Genomic DNA, 19,300 nt, shown 5'->3' with positions numbered 1-19,300 from the left:
CATCCTGCCTTCCCCTGGGGAAGACTCGGCGGTCTGGTTCTTCACCCTGCGCCTACGTACCTCTGTCCGCCCTCCACACACAGCCTGCCCCACGGAATCTCTGTTGTCTGAGTCTTCCCTGGGCACCCCACCTTTCTGGGTTCACCATTTTGGAGATACCATTTTCTTCTGTCTAGACCTTCATCATCTTGCCATGACTTTCTTAGCAGTGCTGCCAGTGCTGCCACCGCCCCCCGCCCCAGCCACCTCATCATCCTGGCCTCCACCTACCTTCCCCCAAATCCCGAGGTTGCTTTACCCTTGGGTGTGCTCTTTCTCCACAGCAGGTGTCCTCACACCTTTGGCCTGCTTTTGCGAATTCCCAAATCCGTTCCTTCCCCAGTCCTTGCCAACTTGTCTTGATGCAATTTCCCATCTTCCCCACAAGCCCTCCTGAGTGAGCTGGAAGTGCCTGAGCTGCTCTCTCTACCTAGCCGCTGTTTTTGTCTGTTCTCTCCACCTGGCCAGCACTTCTCGTGTGATCTACCCCTTGGGCATCATTTCACCTTCTCTCCAGCTGCCTTCTTTCCTGCTGTCATAGCAGAGAACATGTCCTCCCAGAGCCTCCTGACAGTGTTTCAACTACAATCTCAAACATACGGCTGGAATGCGTGGCCTTCTAGATGTCTGTGCCCTTCCTCATACTGAGCCCTAGTTTAGCCAACAACGTCCTGGTTGTTTCAGACACAGAATATTGAATCTGCTCTACCTACCCTGCTCCGTCCCATGCTGCCAGGCTGTGGCTTCCTCCCGGCTTCCCACACTGCTTCCCGTGAACTTTCTTCCATTTGTACCTTTCGGTTTCATGTTATTCTGGCAAAGCTCTCAGGGAACTTATTTGTCGGTTCTCCTACATTTTTCCTTTAAGAAAATCACATTCCTCTCTGCCATCTCTTTGATCAACTTGCTGCTAACCCCTCCCCTGAGACCATAACACCCAGCTTCCCCTGCAGAGCGCCGTCCTGCCACCTGCCCACCTTCGCTCCGCTTCCTTCCTTTCGGCCAGGTCTCTCCCCATTACCCATTCTGGGCTCACATCATGCGACCATTTTCCTTTTGTTTGCCGCGCCAACCTCTCCCATCTCTGCCTCTTTCCTCAAGTGTCCACTGCTCAGGGCCACCTAGTGGACTCCACTCCCACCCAATGATGCTGCGCCCCACCCCCACCCCGCCCCCGCCTTCTCGGCTACATCCATTTGCTCGCTGTCTGCCTGGTCCTGGGTCCCCACGTCTCACAGTCTCGACTCTCATCCTCCATCCGCCCCAGCTCAGCTCATCGCTCTTGCTCCCCCCCCTCCCTCTGCCCAGCTGAACCCCCTTCCACCCAGTGATTCTCCCCCGAGGTGCATGACCCCCAGGGCGGCCTGTCAGCAGCATCTTTCAGGCGTGTTTTTGTGTTTTCTTTTTGAGGTTTTTTGGTTTGGTTTTGTCCTGAGCAGAGCACTGCTCCTCCCTCCGATGTGCTGACAGGCCTCCCTGGGGCCCATGCCCACAGCCCCCCTCGGGTGAAAACCACCCCCCCACCCCGGGAGAATCACTGTGTGGAAGCCCAGCCTGACCCCCTGGCCTCGCTCTCCCCTCAAGCCTCTAGCCTTCCTCTGCTTGCCCCACACTTCCCCCTGGATCGCGGCACACCCGCTCTGCATGGCCCGGCCCTCTCCTCTGGGAACCACCACACTGCCCCCCATGTGTATACCCTTTCCACCCCACATGCCCCAACCCCCACTCTGCATTAGGCCCCAAACCCTCTCTGCATTAGAACCCAAACCCCCACCCCCACTCTCTCTGACTCTCAGACATTGTGACACTATCCCTGTTCCTACTGGGGTCTTTCTGGCACTGCCTAGTCCCTCTCCTGGTCTGCCCCCCCCCCCACCGTAGAGCCCCACCCTTGTGGTCCTCAGGGCCCTCTGCACTGCTGCCAAGCAGACCCTTCCCACAGCTACTCTCGCCGCCTCATTGGGGTGGACTCTGGTCCGCCCGACCCTCTCCTCAGCCTGTCGCCATCACCCCCACAGGGGACTTGTACGAGTTCAGTTCATGCTCAGGTAAAGGAGAGGGTTCTCGGCCATCTCATCCCAGCCCGCTCATCTCTCCCCACCCCGCCCCCGCCCACCGTTCCCGACCCAGCCCTCCCCTCCTGTTCTCCCAGTCGGCCGCTCCCCCCAGTCCCCCACCTGGCCCGCCTCTTCCGCCCCCTCCCCGCCTGGCGGATCCAAAGTGCTGCCACAGCAGTCAAGGTGTAGGACACCGCCTCTTCCCTGCCATCCCTCCTGCTCCTCCTTCCCTCCCCCTGCTGCTCCTCTAGGCTGCTGGCCCCGGCCACCTGCCCTGCCACGTCGGCACCCCCGAGATTGCCAGTATTCCCGCGGTGCTGCTTGCTGCTTCCGTGCGCTCCTTTTGCTCAAGTCCAGCCTGTCCCTGCCACACTCCTCTCCGTCCTCCCCAGGTGCCCCCTTCACCCTGCCAGTCTCTGGAACACACCCTGCCAGCCATCAGGTGCATCAAGGCCCCGTCTTGACGGCCCTCCTGTGACCCTCCTTCAGGCACACCTCTCCCTCCTGCCTCTTCTGGCCTACACTGCTCCACGCTCCTAACTGGGACTGAGTCCCAGCGGTCACCCCTGCTCCACAGGTGTGTGCTCCCTCCTGTGACCTGTCTCAGCTCCTGCTCTGTCTCCCTGGCTAGGCCACGTTCTTTCCTGAAAGCATGAGTTGTCAATCTTTAGGACCTGCCACTGCCTTCCCTGTAGGCTCCCTTCACGTTAGCCTTGTATGTCTGACCTCCCGTCCTCGTCACTCTAACTTCAAGTCAAGACACCCTTTCTGATAGTTGCAGAATGTTACCTCTGCCTTTCGTGCTGCCTGCTGCTCCACCGCTTCTAAGCATACTTGCTGGGCACACCCTGGACTCCCTCCACACGCGCCCATCCAGTCCCTGAGTGACCACCGTGGTCTCTCTGCAGGCCAGTGCTGATGAGCAACGCTGCCCACGTCCTTGCTGTCACCTCCGTCACTGTGGCCCATTTCCTTTCTTTCTCCAAGACCTCGGGTCTTCAGATGCCCTACAAGAGCATTTTGGCTGTACCTTGTCACCTTTACACCCCTCATGCCACCTACCCTCCCACTGAGGGTCTGCCGGTGTCCCCAGATAGGGAGCTCCTCAGCCACTGCCGCTTTTCTGTGGTGCTCCCTTTACACATCCACAGCGGGGCCTTCACTACCCCAGGGCTCACTCCTCTTGGTTGCTACCTGTCCCTTACTTTCCCCATCAACTCCCATGACCCAACTTGCACCCCGGGGACCCTCTTCTCAGGGTTGCCTGAGCACCGTTTCTCTCCCCACTGGGTCAGGCTGGCTTGGCCCGTTTTCCCTCTTTTCTCCCACGCTCATCTTCCGGACACCCTCTGCTTCTCCTTAAAAATCCTGTCCAACTTCCTCTGCCACCCGGAGCCCTGGGACCATCGGTGGTGTGGTTCTTGACCTCTGCCCTTTGACCTGCCCATAGCACTAAATCCATGGACTGAATCGACCGTCAGCACCCTACCGTTTTGGAGACAGCTTTTATTTCTCTGACTTTTCATTGTCTTGCCATGACCTTTTTCAAAGATAGGGTTGTTTCAAGGGGCTGTTCCCCTACAACCTCATCCTTTTTGGGATTCAGATCACCTGTCCCAAGTTACCTGTTAGCCCTGCCCACACTATGTACCTCTTCCGGGGTGAGCGTCCACACTCCCTTGGCTTACTTTTCAGGGCAAAGTGACGGGATGTTCCACAGTCACTTCTTCCTTAGCATTCTTCACCATCCTTCCCCAGTTTCTGCTCCTCCTTGCCGTCCTCTCTCCCAGACGCTCCCCTTGAGCCTCGTCTCACCCCCTCCGCCCTCCTTCCAAGACACGGACACCCCGCTCTGCTCTGTGCTCACATCCTTACAGCCCATGTTCTTTTCACCCAGCTCTCCCACCTCAGCCGCCCTCCTCAAGCGTCCTCTGCTCCTGGACCACCAAGTGGACTCCGCTCCCACCCAATGATGCTGCGCCCCACCCCACCCTGCCCCACCCCCCGCCTTCTCGGCTACATCCATTTGCTCGCTGTCTGCCTGGTCCTGGGTCCCCACGTCTCACAGTCTCGACTCTCATCCTCCATCCGCCCCAGCTCAGCTCACAACTCTTGCTTCCCCCCCTCCCTCTGCCCAGCTGAACGCCCCTTCCACCCAGTGATTCTCCCCCGAGGTGCATGACCCCCAGGGCGGCCTGTCAGCAGCATCTTTCAGGCGTGTTTTTGTGTTTTCTTTTTGAGGTTTTTTGGTTTGGTTTTGTCCTGAGCAGAGCACTGCTCCTCCCTCAGATGTGCTGACGGGCCTCCCTGGGGCCCATGCCCACAGCCCCCCCTCGGGTGAAAACCACCCCCCCCACCCCGGGGAGAATCACTGTGTGGAAGCCCAGCCTGACCCCCTGGCCTTGCTCTCCCCTCAAGCCTCTAGCCTTCCTCTGCTTGCCCCCACACTTCCCCCTGGATCGCGGCACACCCGCTCTGCATGGCCCGGCCCTCTCCTCTGGGAACCACCACACTGCCCCCACGTGTATACCCCCACTCTGCATTAGACTATTGTTCTTCTCCGTCCCCCTTAAAAGCCCCTCCTGCCCCCACCCCTCTAACTCTCAGGCATCATCACACTATCCATGGTCCTGCTATGGTCTTTCTTACGAACCACCACACTGCCCCCACGTGTATACCCTTTCCACCCCACGTGCCCCAGACCCTCTCTGCACTAGAGCCTGTTCTTTCAAACTCCCACCCAAACCCCTCCTCCCACTGTATGACTTTCAGGCGTGGTGACAACATTTGGTCCTCCTCTGTCCTCCTTAGCGCCTGTCACTCTCCCTCTCCCTAGCTACCCACCCCCCCAGACAGTGACACACGGTCCCTGCAGAGCCCTTCCTCGATTACCTCCCATCACCCTGTCAGTCTCTAGAACACAGCCTGCCAGCCTTCAGCTGCATCAAGGCCCCATCTTGACAGCCCTCCTGTGACCTTTCTCAGGCACACCTCTCCCTCTCCTTCTGGGCCCAGGGAAAGTGCCTCTTTGCTGGGCCCCACGCCTCTCCACGCTCCTAGTGGTCATCCCTGCACGGCTGCACAGGTGTGTGCTCCCTCCTGTCTCTCAGCTCATGCTCTGTCCAGCTCCTTACCCTGCCGAGTTCTCTCCCAAAACCGCTGGCCCTCACTTATCTGGTCCCGCCACAGTTCTGCCACTGCCTTTCCTGAAAGCTGCTCTTGCTGTCATTCCTTCTGCTCTTGCTCCTTGCGTCTCCCTTGGCCATGACCCTTCCCTTCTCCCATCTCTGGCTGAGACCGTCTAGATCCCCACTTTGCCCCCACCCCACTTAGTCCCACAACCCTCATAACAAGCACAGAGTTGAGACTGCCTCACTGTCTCCCTTTCTGCTCTGCCTCCTCTGTGTCTACAGCATCCACGCCTCCACAACAAGAGCTCCCTCCCCTCACGTCCCGCCACCCTGGCCTTGCGCTCTCCTGTGTACTCCTTTTCTGCCCACCAACGTCTTGTACTAGACAGTTGCTGGCTTTAGAGCTCCCTTCCCTCCCTGTGACATAGCCCCAGGGTACTTGAGCCTCCCCATCCCTTTCAGTCCCCCTGAAAAACCAGAAGCTGTGATCCCCGATCCTTACAAAATGTCACCTCTACCACAGTTCCCAGTCCCATCACCACCATTTCTGTGTATATCTGCTCTCATGCCCCAGACTCCATCCACACGAGTCCCTCCTGAGTCCCGGAGGGGGTAACATGCAACACTGCCCTTTTCTCTACTTTTGCCTGAGGCCCCAGGACTTCACATGCCCTCATCATGGCATCTCTGTTCAGCTGTGCTCTGCCTTGACCACCGGCCTCCACACTGCCTGCCATCCCACCTGCCCCAAGGCCTGCCGCGTCCCCAGGCGGAAGGGCTGCCGGCCTCTCCTCTGCTGTGCATGGCGCCCTGGGCCACCCACACGAGCCTCTCACTAGCTTAGAAGCTTCCCTCCCTCCTCAGTGCTTCTGTCCATTTGCAGGCCACCGGGCCACATTCATACCCCGAGTACCCCCTTTTCAGGGCTGCCCCAGCTGTCTCTCCACAGTGGTTGTGGATTCAATCAGGGTAACCCCTGCTGTCTTTTCTCCTGATCTCATCTCCTAGACTCCCTCTGCGTCCTCATTCAATCCCATCCGACTCCAACCACCTGGTGCCCTGGGACCCACTTAGGGTACCATCTTGCCTTCTCCTTCACGTTGCCTTCCCAGCCTGTCACCTTCCATCCCCACCCTGCACTGAAGTACACTGTTACCTCGGTGCAGTCATAAGGACCCCACTGTTCTGGGGCCTCTGTTTCAAAGAAGACAGTGCTTCCCTCTGACCTTTCGTTGTTTTGCAGTGACATTCTTCCCAGACTCTTCCCGGACAGGGCCAACTCCAGGGTTGTGAGCTGCCCCTCCTCTCCTTCCTCACCTGGGCCACCCCTCCCATTTCTCACTTGCCTTACCCATGATGCCTCTTTCCCCATGGTGGGGCTTCTGATGCCTTCAGCCCGCATTTGAGAGCAAAGTTCCTGGATTACCCAAGTCCACTCCCTCTATTGCTGCCTCCAGTAGGCAGCTACATTCCGGCTCTTCACAAAGAGCTGCTCAGCCAGCGGGTCCATGGCCTCCTCCCTACTGCACCACCTTCTCCTCGCCAGACTTCTCTACCTGTTGGACACTTCTCACCTGTTCTCACCACCTCTCCTACAGTGCTGACTACGGCCTAGAGAGCAAAGGAACCGTCCTAACTCAGTCATAAGATATTCCTTCGGCCCCTGTCTTAATCGTTCAGCAGGCCCCAGCAGCTGTTCTGTCTGCACTCCCTTCCTGATGCCCCCGCACCGCTCAGCCCCTCGCCCTCCCCTTCACTTGCTGTGCCGACCTGCACACGCTGCCCCGCCGCCCTGCTCATGACCCAGACTCTGGCTCCCCGGCCCCTGCCAACATCGCCCCTGCGAGCCTTCAAGTTCACATCCCTTGGGTCCCCTTCTGACACCCGCTTGGGACCCTCTTCCTCTGGGCCTCCTACCTTCTTGCTTTCACTGCGGCGTGTTTGCCCTGTCACCCCTGTGTCCCCACACTGGCAACCCCTCTCCTTAAACCATCCATTCCCAGCTGCACGGAGCCCAGGGGCTGCTGTCCACCGCCGCCCCCTCCGGCCCTCGCCTCCTTCCGGCATGGCCGCTCAGTGTCCTCCCTGCCCAGCGCCCTCCTCCTGGCGTGGATGTCCTAGCGCTGCTCTCTGCTCACAGGCGCACAACTTCCTTTCGCTCTTGCTGCCACCTCAGCCTCCCTCCTAAAGTGTCCTCCGCTCCAGGGCCACCAAGTGGACTCCACCCCCACCTCGCCCCCCTGCCTTCTCGGCTACATCCATTTGCTCGCTGTCTGCCTGGTCCTGGGTCCCCACGTCTCACAGTCTCGACTCTCATCCTCCATCCGCCCCAGCTCAGCTCACAACTCTTGCTTCCCCCCCTCCCTCTGCCCAGCTGAACCCCCTTCCACCCAGTGATTCTCCCCCGAGGTGCATGACCCCAGGGCGGCCTGTCAGCAGCATCTTTCAGGCGTGTTTTTGTGTTTTCTTTTTGAGGTTTTTTGGTTTGGTTTTGTCCTGAGCAGAGCACTGCTCCTCCCTCCGATGTGCTGACAGGCCTCCCTGGGGCCCATGCCCACAGCCCCCCTCGGGTGAAAACCACCCCCCCCCACCCGGGAGGATCACTGTGTGGAAGCCCAGCCTGACCCCCCCGGCCTCGCTCTCCCCTTAAGCCTCTAGCCTTCCTCTGCTTGCCCCCACACTTCCCCCTGGATCGCGGCACACCCGCTCTGCATGGCCCGGCCCTCTCCTCTGGGAACCACCACACTGCCCCCCATGTTTATTTACTTTGACACTCCACATGGCCCAACTCCCAAACTCACTATATCATTCTGCTCATGTCCCCCTCCAAATCACTCCTGCACCCCACAAGTTATGATTCTGACACTGTGGCAATATCTATGGCCCTGCTCTGCCCCTTCTTTATGTCTGCCACTCCCTCTCCCTCATCCTGTTCCCGCCCCTGCTCCACAGGTGTGTGCTCCCTCCTGTGACCTCTCAGCTCAAGCTCTGTTCATCTTCTCTCCTGCCAAGTTCTCTCCCAAACCATTGGCTCCCGCTGGTCTGATCCTCCTGCTGACACTGACCGCCCCCTCCCTCCTAAGTTCTCTTCCTCAGCTTTGCCCTGCTGACCTTCCTTTAAGTCGAGTCTCTGCCCAGAGTACCCATGCCCATCATTTCCTCCTCGCCTCTTTCCCTGGTCTCCATCACTTCTGTTTCTCCTTCCTGGGGCCTGGTAATCCACCCCACCCCTCACTCATCTATTCTCCCACCTTCTGGACTTGATTTCAGTCTCTCCTCCCCTGCTAATCCCCTGCTAATCCCTGCTAATGCACGCAGGAAAGACTGTCCTCCTTGAGTCAGGCAGCAGGCTTTCAGCCGGCACCATGTCATCCCCTGGACTTAGCCGTCTTCTCTGCTTCAAGCTCCCCTCTTGATCCCCACGTACCCCTTAACCCAGCGCAGTCATCTTTGCCTCAGACTTACTGTACTGAATCTGCACTACCCACGCAACACCCATATTCTTGCCTTTGTGGACCCAGGTTGTGGCTCCTTCTCGCCTTGACAGCGTCACTCCCTGAGACTTTCATGTTACATTCAGACCCTTTTGTATCACACCCTATGACACAGCACTTGGGAGCCTCTTCCTCTTCCTTTTTTCCTTTCACCACAGCCCACGTGCCTTCTGCCCGCCCCTAGACCCCACACCTGCAGTGTCTACCTGCACAGAGCTCTGGGTATGCTTTTTGCACATTATTTTCTCCTCCTCCCTCCTTGCAGTCCTTTCTCCCAGACGCTCCCCTTGAGTGTCGTCTCACCCCCTCCGAACTTCCTTCCAAGACACGGACACCCCTCTCTGCTCTGTGCTCACAGCCTTCACAGCCCATCTTCTTTTCACCCAGCTCTCCCACCTCAGCCTCCCTCCTCAAGCGTCCTCTGCTCCTGGACCACCAAGTGGACTCCACTCCCACCCAATGATGCTGCGCCCCACCCCCACCCCGCCCCCCGCCTTCTCGGCTACATCCATTTGCTCGCTGTCTGCCTGGTCCTGGGTCCCCACGTCTCACAGTCTCGACTCTCATCCTCCATCCGCCCCAGCTCAGCTCATCGCTCTTGCTTCTCCCCTCCCTCTGCCCAGCTGAACCCCCTTCCACCCAGTGATTCTCCCCCGAGGTGCATGACCCCCAGGGCGGCCTGTCAGCAGCATCTTTCAGGCGTGTTTTTGTGTTTTCTTTTTGAGGTTTTTTGGTTTGGTTTTGTCCTGAGCAGAGCACTGCTCCTCCCTCCGATGTGCTGACAGGCCTCCCTGGGGCCCATGCCCACAGCCCCCCCTCGGGTGAAAACCACCCCCCCCCACCCCGGGGAGAATCACTGTGTGGAAGCCTAACCATCATGAACTCAGCTATGAAAAAATGTACATACTCTGAACCCCCTCCTTCTTAGCTTTGTTTCTATCTCATTTCATCAATATTTCTATTTTTTTTTTAATATTTTATTTTTGTCAGATTTACATACTGCCGTAAGTTGACCATACCACTCCTACCCATCTTTCTCTCTGCCATATTAAAACCCCTTATTGCTTCTGGCTCCCATCCATAATTTTTCCAGCACCATCCTCTAAGGACGTGAGAAGCCTACAGATCAGATATGTACTACTCAGTTCCATTTCATGGCCCCTGAATTCCTCTCTACTTCTTAACCTTTTTCTATCCTTTGTCTGGAACTGTATTAAATGCACAACTGCATCTGTCCACTGGACTCTGTAACATCCCGTCTGTGGCAACAGCGGTCTCCTGACCTGCGTCCGTCCTGCCTCACTCTTGCCGTGTTCGGTCCGATGTCCATTTCCTTGATACATGAACTACTTCTCCTACCCTTGTATTTGTGTGTCTCCTCACCCTGAAGCTATTTCACTCAGTTTTCACTCTAGTTACTCTGAAATATCTACTCCATGCAGCACTTTTTAACTTCTTTATATAATCTATAGTTTTCTATATGCCACTAGATAAAATTATAGTTCCAAATCTCTTTTTGCCATCTAAAAGTAAATTTTGCTTTCCTACTCATCTCCCTTTAAAAAAATCCCACATTTTTTCTCAGCCATTACAAAAACAGTCATAAATCCTTTTTAGTATTTCTGATAACGTAATCATTTTCAAGAATTACATCATTTCAAACATATAATTCCTTAGTGTTCATGTTCACATATAGTAGAAAATGGTCCCATGCCATAATTCTGTGACTGCATTCTCCTCTCACACTGCAAGGGACAGTAACTGTGATCAAGATAAATAAGAAATGCATATACATTTCTTAAATAACGTGTATAAATAAGGAACTTTTTGGAAACTTTTACTTACCAATTGGTGAGTTGCTTGAGTTGTTCCACACATTTTGTAGAGAAGGTAACAGGAGTAACGCCCACGTTTTAAAGCCTTGCACACAGGAAGCAGACCTATCTGTAGAAGAGCTGTGACTACAGCAAGCATACACTACCCAAACAGATTTGTGTGCAGCCTGCTTTTGCTAGCACAAAAATGCTGACTTACTATACCAAGTTTCCAAAACACATGGTGATATATAGATAAAAAACATTTATGGTAATCAGTATTTAAATAATGTGAGCACATGGCTGGTGATGCCAGCATGCCCTGTTCTGGTCTCAGTGATACCTGCCACCTCCATATCCAAACCCAGCTAGATCCTGCATCCCCTCTCCATCCAGCACCTTCTCCCATCCCCTTTCTGCCTTTTTTTTTTTAAAGTGCTCTTTTCAGTTGCTCTGTTACATTCATCCAGTCTTAACACGATTCCTTAACTTCTCAGAAAATATAACACTATACTTATGGGCCATAATCCTCTTTAAATATTTGCCTTGCCAGATCTTAAACATTCTTACACCCACTGACTCCATTATTATCGAAGACTGTAGAACTGCTCTTTTAAGGTTTACCTCACCGTGATCCCAACCACTCTTCAAATGCACTCATTTGTTCAACAGAAAAAGCACCTACACCTTCGAAAAGTTGAGTGGTGATGTTTTTAAGGTTTCCACCAATGGCTTGATATCAGAGTTTAATTACCTTTTACCCTTCCATAGGAAGCAGTCACTTTAGTTATAAATTTCTCACTCAGACTACAAGAGCCAGCCTTCCCAACTCCTATTCTTTTTCAGGCCCTGGATCCTCCCCAGTTGTACACACATTCTGACATGTGACACTGCTGTGTTTCTTTCATTCACACCTGATCCATCAGGCATTGCCATTCCATCTACTCAGAACGGCTGTCTACTTCACGCAATGCCTTGTTGCTGCTGGCCACCCTATTTCCATTTTATTCCACCATGATCTTTGTCCCAGTGTGGAACAACAGCCATTTCTCCCACCAGTGTCTGTTGACAATTCAAATGTCTTTCTACCTGCTAGCAACTTGAATATTGCTCTTCTAGTCCCCCTTTTTACCCCCTTTCTCCTCTTACTGCAATCTTCCTACATTTCCTCCAACATCCCTTCTTTAAGCTGTATCATTCCCGGGACTGTAATAGTCTCTTCTGGATATGTACATTTGGACATTCAACATTACAAGCCTGCCTTCTTCTACTTTCTGTCTTTCTGTATTCTACCCTTTGTACTAAATCCGTCTCCACCCTCCATTCAGTCTGGACTTGCTTAGGATTTCTGCTGTGACCCATTTTAAGTCCATCGCGTGTATCCCCTCTCTAACCTCTAGGTCGGCCTGCACCGACTGCTTCAGATCCTTGCAACATAGCTTTCTTGGCAACAACACAACATACACAACATACTCCCTATTCTAAAATTTGGCCACATTCTTGCCTCTCTCCTCCACTGATGGTATCTGGCTTAACACACAACTCTTCCCTGAGCTTCCACTTCTGGCTTCTTTCGGTGTTCTCCCCGGGCCCTGGATGCCCTTTCCTTGTTGAATATTTTGCAAACTGCATATTCTGCAACACAGCCTCGATTCGATACTCCCTCTCCTTACTAGGATTTCAGCCTCAAATTTTCTCAAATTTTCCCTTTTCTCTCTCTTTTTTAAAAATACATACCTCAACAGTTCCTGTCATTTGCAGCCAGTTCTAACATGATACTTTAATTTCTGAGCAAACTTTAACATATTCCAGCAAGTTCTTCCTGATTTCCTTTGATTATTTGCTGTCATTAGTATTAACATCTACAATATGTTTAGATTCTTTAATCTGGTGATGGGTACATTCTTCTCTTGAGGTATATGCCCTCAATGATACTCTCTTCTTATCAAATAGAGATCATCCTCTTACCAGATAAACTACCCACCCACACGCTCCAGTTGGACAACCATGTCTTTTGGAGTGCTGTTAATGACTTTATCAAGATTCATCCTAATCTTCCTTCTCTAATCTTTCATATCAACTAAGTAATTCAGTTTTTCCATCCACCCCCCAAAGTCATATACCCACTACTCCACTTCCTCATATATTAACTGTATCTGTATTTGATATTTTTAAAAGAACTAAAGTGTGGCACATATGACTGAGACTTCTTTGTGCTACTTTAGAATCATTTACCTACTCTGCCCTAAAAGAAAATCACTACATCATTTTGGCACATAATCTCATATGTATTTTTATAATTTTAATATATATCCATAAATAACATGTAATTCCATCTTTGAGGGTTTAAAATACATATAATATTCCTAATTTCTCCCCCATCAAGACTTCAAGACCTAGTTTACTCTGACTTCTAATCATATGCAGGCCTTTTCTATTTCATTGTAGACACCACTCACTACAATCTCTAACAACCAAACATTTTAACCATTTAGGGTCTATAGAGACCTGACCAATTCCCCCTTTCAGGTCTTTTTAAGCCATACTTTGTCTTTTTACCATTCTGGCTACTCAGAACCCTTCTCTGATCCATGCAGTGCTCCCGTCCCTTCTTTCTTACTTCATTATGCTCCGCCATATACTAAGTAGCCATTTCAGCCACCGTCACTAAATCATAGCAATGGAGAAAGCCTTTTTCTCCTGAGGTTTATTACTTTCTCATGATCCCCAGTAACTCTGAAAGAATACAAATAATCTTTACAGACAAACCACTAGCCCGGGTTCCCTACCTTTTTCAATACTGGTGTATTTTAAGGTTAGTAGCAGTATTATTTCAGGAGAATTCATCTTAATCAAACTCCCTTAAACTGTCCTATTAACCAAGTTTCTAATTAAATTTCTATCCATGCCATTAAGAGCCAGTCTACTAATTCTGCTTATCTACTTCACACTCTTATCCGGGTGCCTGGCTTACCCAGGCGCCCACACTGGTACTCACTGCTCAGCCCACCGCCATCTCCCCTGGGCCCAACATTCACTGCTGTCCATTTGCACCAGGCGCAGCGCAGACTGTCAGGATTCCTGCCGCTGGCCTGTCTTTCCTATCCATCCCACTTATCCTGTCTCTTTCCTTTCACTGTATTGTCCATACTCCCTCACATTGTTTCCAACAGAGAAACCTCAAACCCCAGTTCTTCATTTCGTTTATGCCCACTCTCTCTTTGTTGATATACAACTCTGACAAATCTTCAAATCCCGCTTTCTAATGTTCCCATTTAGCCCTCTTTAAGACGCCTCCATATTGTTTTTCTACATGGTATGTTCTGCACCCTAGCCTCGTTCACACAGCCCCTCTCCTTATTTTGTTTCTAACCTCCACCTTTTGCTTTCTTCCTTGCTAATGTTTCTTACACATTCCTTACTTGTTTCCTTAATCCCTGAATATATCTTTAACATCCCTCTAACATGGCTTTCTTTATAACTGCCCTTTGGACACGACTGGTCTATCTTAACCTTCCATCGTGATGAATGCGTGGCCTTTGTGAGGTTTGCTCCACTTCTCACCTCCCTCCCCCTCCCTCAAGACCATTTTCCTGCTCTTTACACAGGCTGTTACCTTCCATAGCATCTAACCTGTCTTTTTACTTTTCCATCATAACCTCTGGCCCACGTTTGATGCCATACACCTCCCGTTACTATGTTAATATTAAATACCTTCTTATCTGGCAGCAATTTTAACTTTGCTATTTTACTCATTTTTCTTATTTTGCATTATAAAAACTAATATTCAGCATTCCTCCATCACTTTAGTGATTCCTACAGATTCAGTAAACACTTCCAGACTGTCACAAACACCTCATATTCAGCACTCACTGTCCAGACTTTGTGGACAGATTTCAGGTTCATCCTACAGAGCCTCTCACTCCAATTCCCTCCACCAAGCTCCGTGAACAGTCCCCCTTATAACTTCGGTCATTATTTAGCCACTTTCTCTCTCCTCTCTTCCAGTGGTTGTGACCTGAATCAACATAAAATCACTCTCCTGCCCAAAGGTCCTGTGTCCCTGCCCCAGCATTCTTGCATTTGCCACCCATGGGTTCCCTGCTCTTGCCTGACTCGTGTGCCCTTCCCTGACTAGCCTGTCCTTCCTCATCTGCTACCCTTCCACACAAGTTGACTCAGCTACTTCAAATTTTCAGTTAATCCTAATACAAGAAGCTGCTAGCAAAGGCTTTTCATCAGAATCACTCTCAATCTACCTTTGTCTAAAGCAGTTTTCAAACTGCATTTTGTTAGAATGCAAACTGCTGGGTCACACCCCACATTTCTGATGCAGTAGGTCTGGTGGGGCTCAAAAATTTATATTTCTAACAAATTCCTAGGTGCTGCTGATAGGGACCTTTATGAAGCATTGCTCTAAATGTACCCCTCCATCAAAGCCCTTTAAAATTTTCCAAGCAAGGCATCAAGAGTGAATCTACTTTTGACTACCATTCCTTCCCAGGCCTGTCTTTCTTTCCCTACTATTCACTGCAGTCTTGACTCAGGCCCAACAAATTTTACCAGTTTAGACTCATTCCTACCTCTGACAGGCTCTCCCATTTTGGGGATCTTTGCTCTGTGTGTGGTTTTGTTATCAGCGTGCTCCTACTCAGAGCCTCTAGTCTAGACAGTGTCCTTAGCTCTAGCTCATCTTCCACTTTTTTGGCACAAGCGTGGGGCCTTCTCCATGCAGTTAATACCTGCCATTCTCAAATGACCTTTTAATCTAGGGTTGGCTGCAGTGTTGCTCTTCCCTTGTTACCTGTATTGCCCCCTGCTCCCCAAAATGCTACCTTTCTTCAGCCTCCCTTCTTTCAGGTGTTGTCTACACTCCAGTGGACTTGGTCTCCTCTGAGCAACACTCCTTAGCCAGATTCTCTCCCCAGTTGCTGTTTCTCATTTCCAGAAAATCTTCACATGACAGAGTAAATTCTACAAGTGACCTTAATGAGACACTGCGTGGTGTGCACTTCCTCTCATTGGTGGTTTGCCCTCCCATGGCTTAATTATCCTATAATTTCATCAACCGTCTGTACATGGAAATACCAAATGAAGTTTTACTCTAGATTTGGGTTCCCACCATGACCTCTAGTCACTCCTCTCCTACATCAGCCGTGCTACAAGCAGCTCAAAAATTAATCTTCGTGTCTTTAAGATTGCTGCCCTGGCTTTATTCAGTGTTCATCTAGTCCAACCCCTTTTAACTCTCCAATTAACACTTCCCACCAAAACTTGTCTTTATTTTTCAGGCCCCGTTCTTCTCCCATTGCATCTACTGCTTTTTCAAAATCCTGCATTAAGGCCATTTGACCATATAGACCCATCTCCAAGGCCTTAGAGGATTCCCATTCTGAGAAGCTCCAGTCCTCATCCCAGCAGCCCATGCTGCTCCACTGTCATACTCCACTGCATCATCTCTCCTCTAACCACCATACCTGGCACAAGTGTGGTGCCACCTTCCTCCTGCCAGTCAGTACCTGCCAATCTTGAAACAGCCCCATCTCCTCACTGGGCTTTCCCACTCTTTCCTTGGTTGATCCTAGAAAAACATCGGTGTTATACACACAGTTGTTTTTTCCAGCTACCATCCTTTAGACCATTTCTCATGGACTCAGTATATTTTTTTCATCTTGTCTCCTTCACTCTAAATACAACTGCACTCTCAATCACTCCAGGTTTTCATAGGAATCTCATCACTGACCATGGCTCAGATCCATCCTGTTTATTTGACTTTTTAACCTTTCCTTCTATTGGTCATACTTGTTTCACATATCATTCACGTGGACCTCCCCCAGGACACTCCTCATAACACCGATTCTTATTTAGCCCCTTCCTCTTGCCATTCTCTGTCCTCCTTCAGGTGTAACCTAGCTTAACTCATCTCTCTCCACTTAATATGCACTTGCTGTTTCCCACTGTTCCTCATCCTGGCCTCTCTGATGCCCTTCCCTACCCACACTTTCGAGTCTGCACACCAGCTTAAATCCATCCTGCCATCTCTCCACTTTCAGGTTTAGCATCCATCTTCTTTTCTTTCTCCCTTCATGATATCTTCATACCATTTGCCCTAGAAAATGCCACTTTCAGCCAACCCTCACATAGCCGATAACTTCTAAGGGCAGCCAGCTTTGATGGGCCACTATGCAATAACCTATATCCCTCATTGTCAGGCATTCTTTCACCTGTGATATCAACAGAAAGGTGCAGAAACTTCTCTTCAGATGTACTTTCCTCATCATCTTCACCCATTACCCATCTAATAAAATATTCTACTCTCTGGACAAACACCCTCTAGTAAGCCAAGTCTTATCTCAAAAGATGTGAGCAATAGCTTTTTATCAGCATTCATAATAGGATTCCTCATAAACTTTCCTGTCACCCAAATTATTGCATCAAGAGCTAGTGTACTGACAATTTGTACTTGAATCCTTGCTCCTCCCATTTCTATATAATCCTCATTGCAAGTCTTTATATATAACATGTGACCAAATAGATCCGCTTTGAGCTCTGATAGGATTCCCATTCTAGATCTGATTCCACACCTGCCCCGCTTTATAGCCGTCCATCCTAAGGTCATTTCCTGTTCTTTGCCTTTAGTCTCTTTTCTTTCTTACTCCATCATGAGTAGGATGGCCCAGGAATGCATCTTATCCTGTCAGTTCCTGTCTGTCATTCCTTAGTGACTCCTTTTCATCTCAGGACAATTTTAATCTTGTTTTTCTGTACCTTTTTTCCTTTCCCACCTAGTTTACCCCTCCCCTCCCCTAACACACATCAGTCCTAGAAAACCACCTGTTCTTCAGTATCCCTCTTGCCACAGGCCAAGCTCTCCCATTGCTTTAACCCTCTTTCCTGGTAAGCACACACTCCTCACTTTTTGGCACTCACGGCTGTCTTATTCCTGGATTTCCTCCACCCTGCACTGGATCCACTCCTTCTCCGCTGGGTCCAGACCTGTATGGACTGCTGCAACATCAGCTGATGTTTCAGATTCACCCCTTTTACCCTCTTTCTAATCTTTGCCCTATTGACCATGTCCAGTTCTTTATTCCAACAACACTTTCTGGAAGCTCCTAATAAGCCTATTTCTTATTTAGTCATAGCCTCCCCTCCAGTGGGTGAGAGCTACCAAATTTCCCATCCTGCCATCTTCTACGCTGTGCATCCTGCACGCCAGTCTGATTCACACATCTCTCTCCTTATCTAGTTCCAGCACCATTCTCATTTTCAGTTAATACAAAATAAGCCTCATTTCTAAGAACACTGTTAATGTTCAGGGCATTCTCCTCTTACTTCCTTTGGTTTTTTACCATGCTATGTCATGAAGCTCTCATTTTAATATCATGGCAATGGATTCAGTTTTGTTCTCTTGCCATGAAAAGGCCCCTTTTACCAGGTTGTCTCATTGCCCAAGCTAGCCGTTTTCTCTCGGATACCATGAATAGCCCTCCCCTACTGGTGCTGCTGCAGATTCCCTGTAACCTCTTGTCTCATCAACCAAACTATTCAGTTAAAAATTTGCCCCCAAAATTTCTACTAATATCATTCCTGTTTCCTTAATCTGTATCACGTTTACACTCAAGTACCTGTTTTATACATTAAATTCAATCAGTTTGCCCTAGTCTGTGACATCTACGATTGCTCCTCATTATTTCTCCTCATTTTTCTTCCCACTTGCCTATGTCCTTCTGCTTAGTCAAAACCAAACTTGGGTTCATATAATCTATCACTTAATATCTATCCTGCCTCTCCATTCTTATTTGATCATGACCACTCTCCCTACTAAATGCCATTTCTCTTCATTAAACAAACCAAAACACCTCAACTGACCCATTCTGGGATTGTATTAACTTTCACTTCCTTCTTTCTTCTCCCTTTCTCCTGCAGGAAACCCTATCTTAATTTAGCCATACCCCCTATAGCACTGAAACAGATATTGCAGTCTTGGTAAGTACATTTTCATAAATAGGTGAACCCTCATCTGTTTTCAGCACACTCCATTCAGCTCATTTGCTCTAAGTTCTGAGCTGTTCTTCATAGGATTTCCCCATGTTGGCTTTCACTAGGTGGTCTTATCAGTCCCATGGTTCAGTCTCTTGACTGTCTCATTTCCAGAAACTTCTGGAAAATATCTAGTCTTCTTCATTTGAAATACAAAGTATTTCAATTTGTTCCTAAATAAATTCTCTTATTACTTGCACATGGGCATGTAACTCTTACTGTTTCCAGCTCCCCCTTTGGCCTTTCTGTCCTCTTCCTTTGGCTTGTTCGCTTCTGCTTGCTAAAGTTCTTTCACATTGTTTGAGATCCAAATAAACTATTACATCCTTTTTTAAAGTTTTAAGATGGTCCCGTGCTGTTAAGTGTGCACCCCCACACAGGCCCCTATTAAAACTGTGGCCTCTATTAAGCCTATGGCAGTGCCATAGGTTCTTTAATGTAAGTATATAGGTAGGTCATGCACACTCACTCTTACTTAGCTGCTAGACAGCCAGCTCTTGGAAATACGGTTATGTGCCAGCCATCTTTTTATATCTAAGGATCTGGCACATTAGTTTACACCTTTACATGTAATGTCAACAGGTATTAACACCTTTTACATGTTTAGATGGATGGAGGGAATATAAAGTTAAGAGTGAACAGTCTTAGAACCCAAACCATCATATATGGCTTTACATCTGAATCTATCCTTACCTCAGCTTTTTTATCCTCCTAAATAACTC

At 50.0% G+C, this 19,300-nt stretch overlaps 1 protein-coding gene across 2 annotated transcripts in view; it reads left to right on the top strand.

The window, feature by feature from the left end:
- The window catches only part of COPG2 (COPI coat complex subunit gamma 2), a 91,765-nt gene that overhangs the window by 69,734 nt on the left and 2,731 nt on the right, over positions 1-19,300 (top strand). The gene's annotated exons all lie outside the window — the stretch shown is intronic.

The sequence above is a fragment of the Talpa occidentalis genome, unplaced genomic scaffold (assembly GCF_014898055.3).
Source record: "Talpa occidentalis isolate TD23 unplaced genomic scaffold, MPIMG_talOcc4v2.1, whole genome shotgun sequence".
Classification (NCBI taxonomy): Eukaryota; Metazoa; Chordata; class Mammalia; order Eulipotyphla; family Talpidae; genus Talpa; species Talpa occidentalis.
This window is presented reverse-complemented; position numbering and strand designations above follow the sequence as displayed.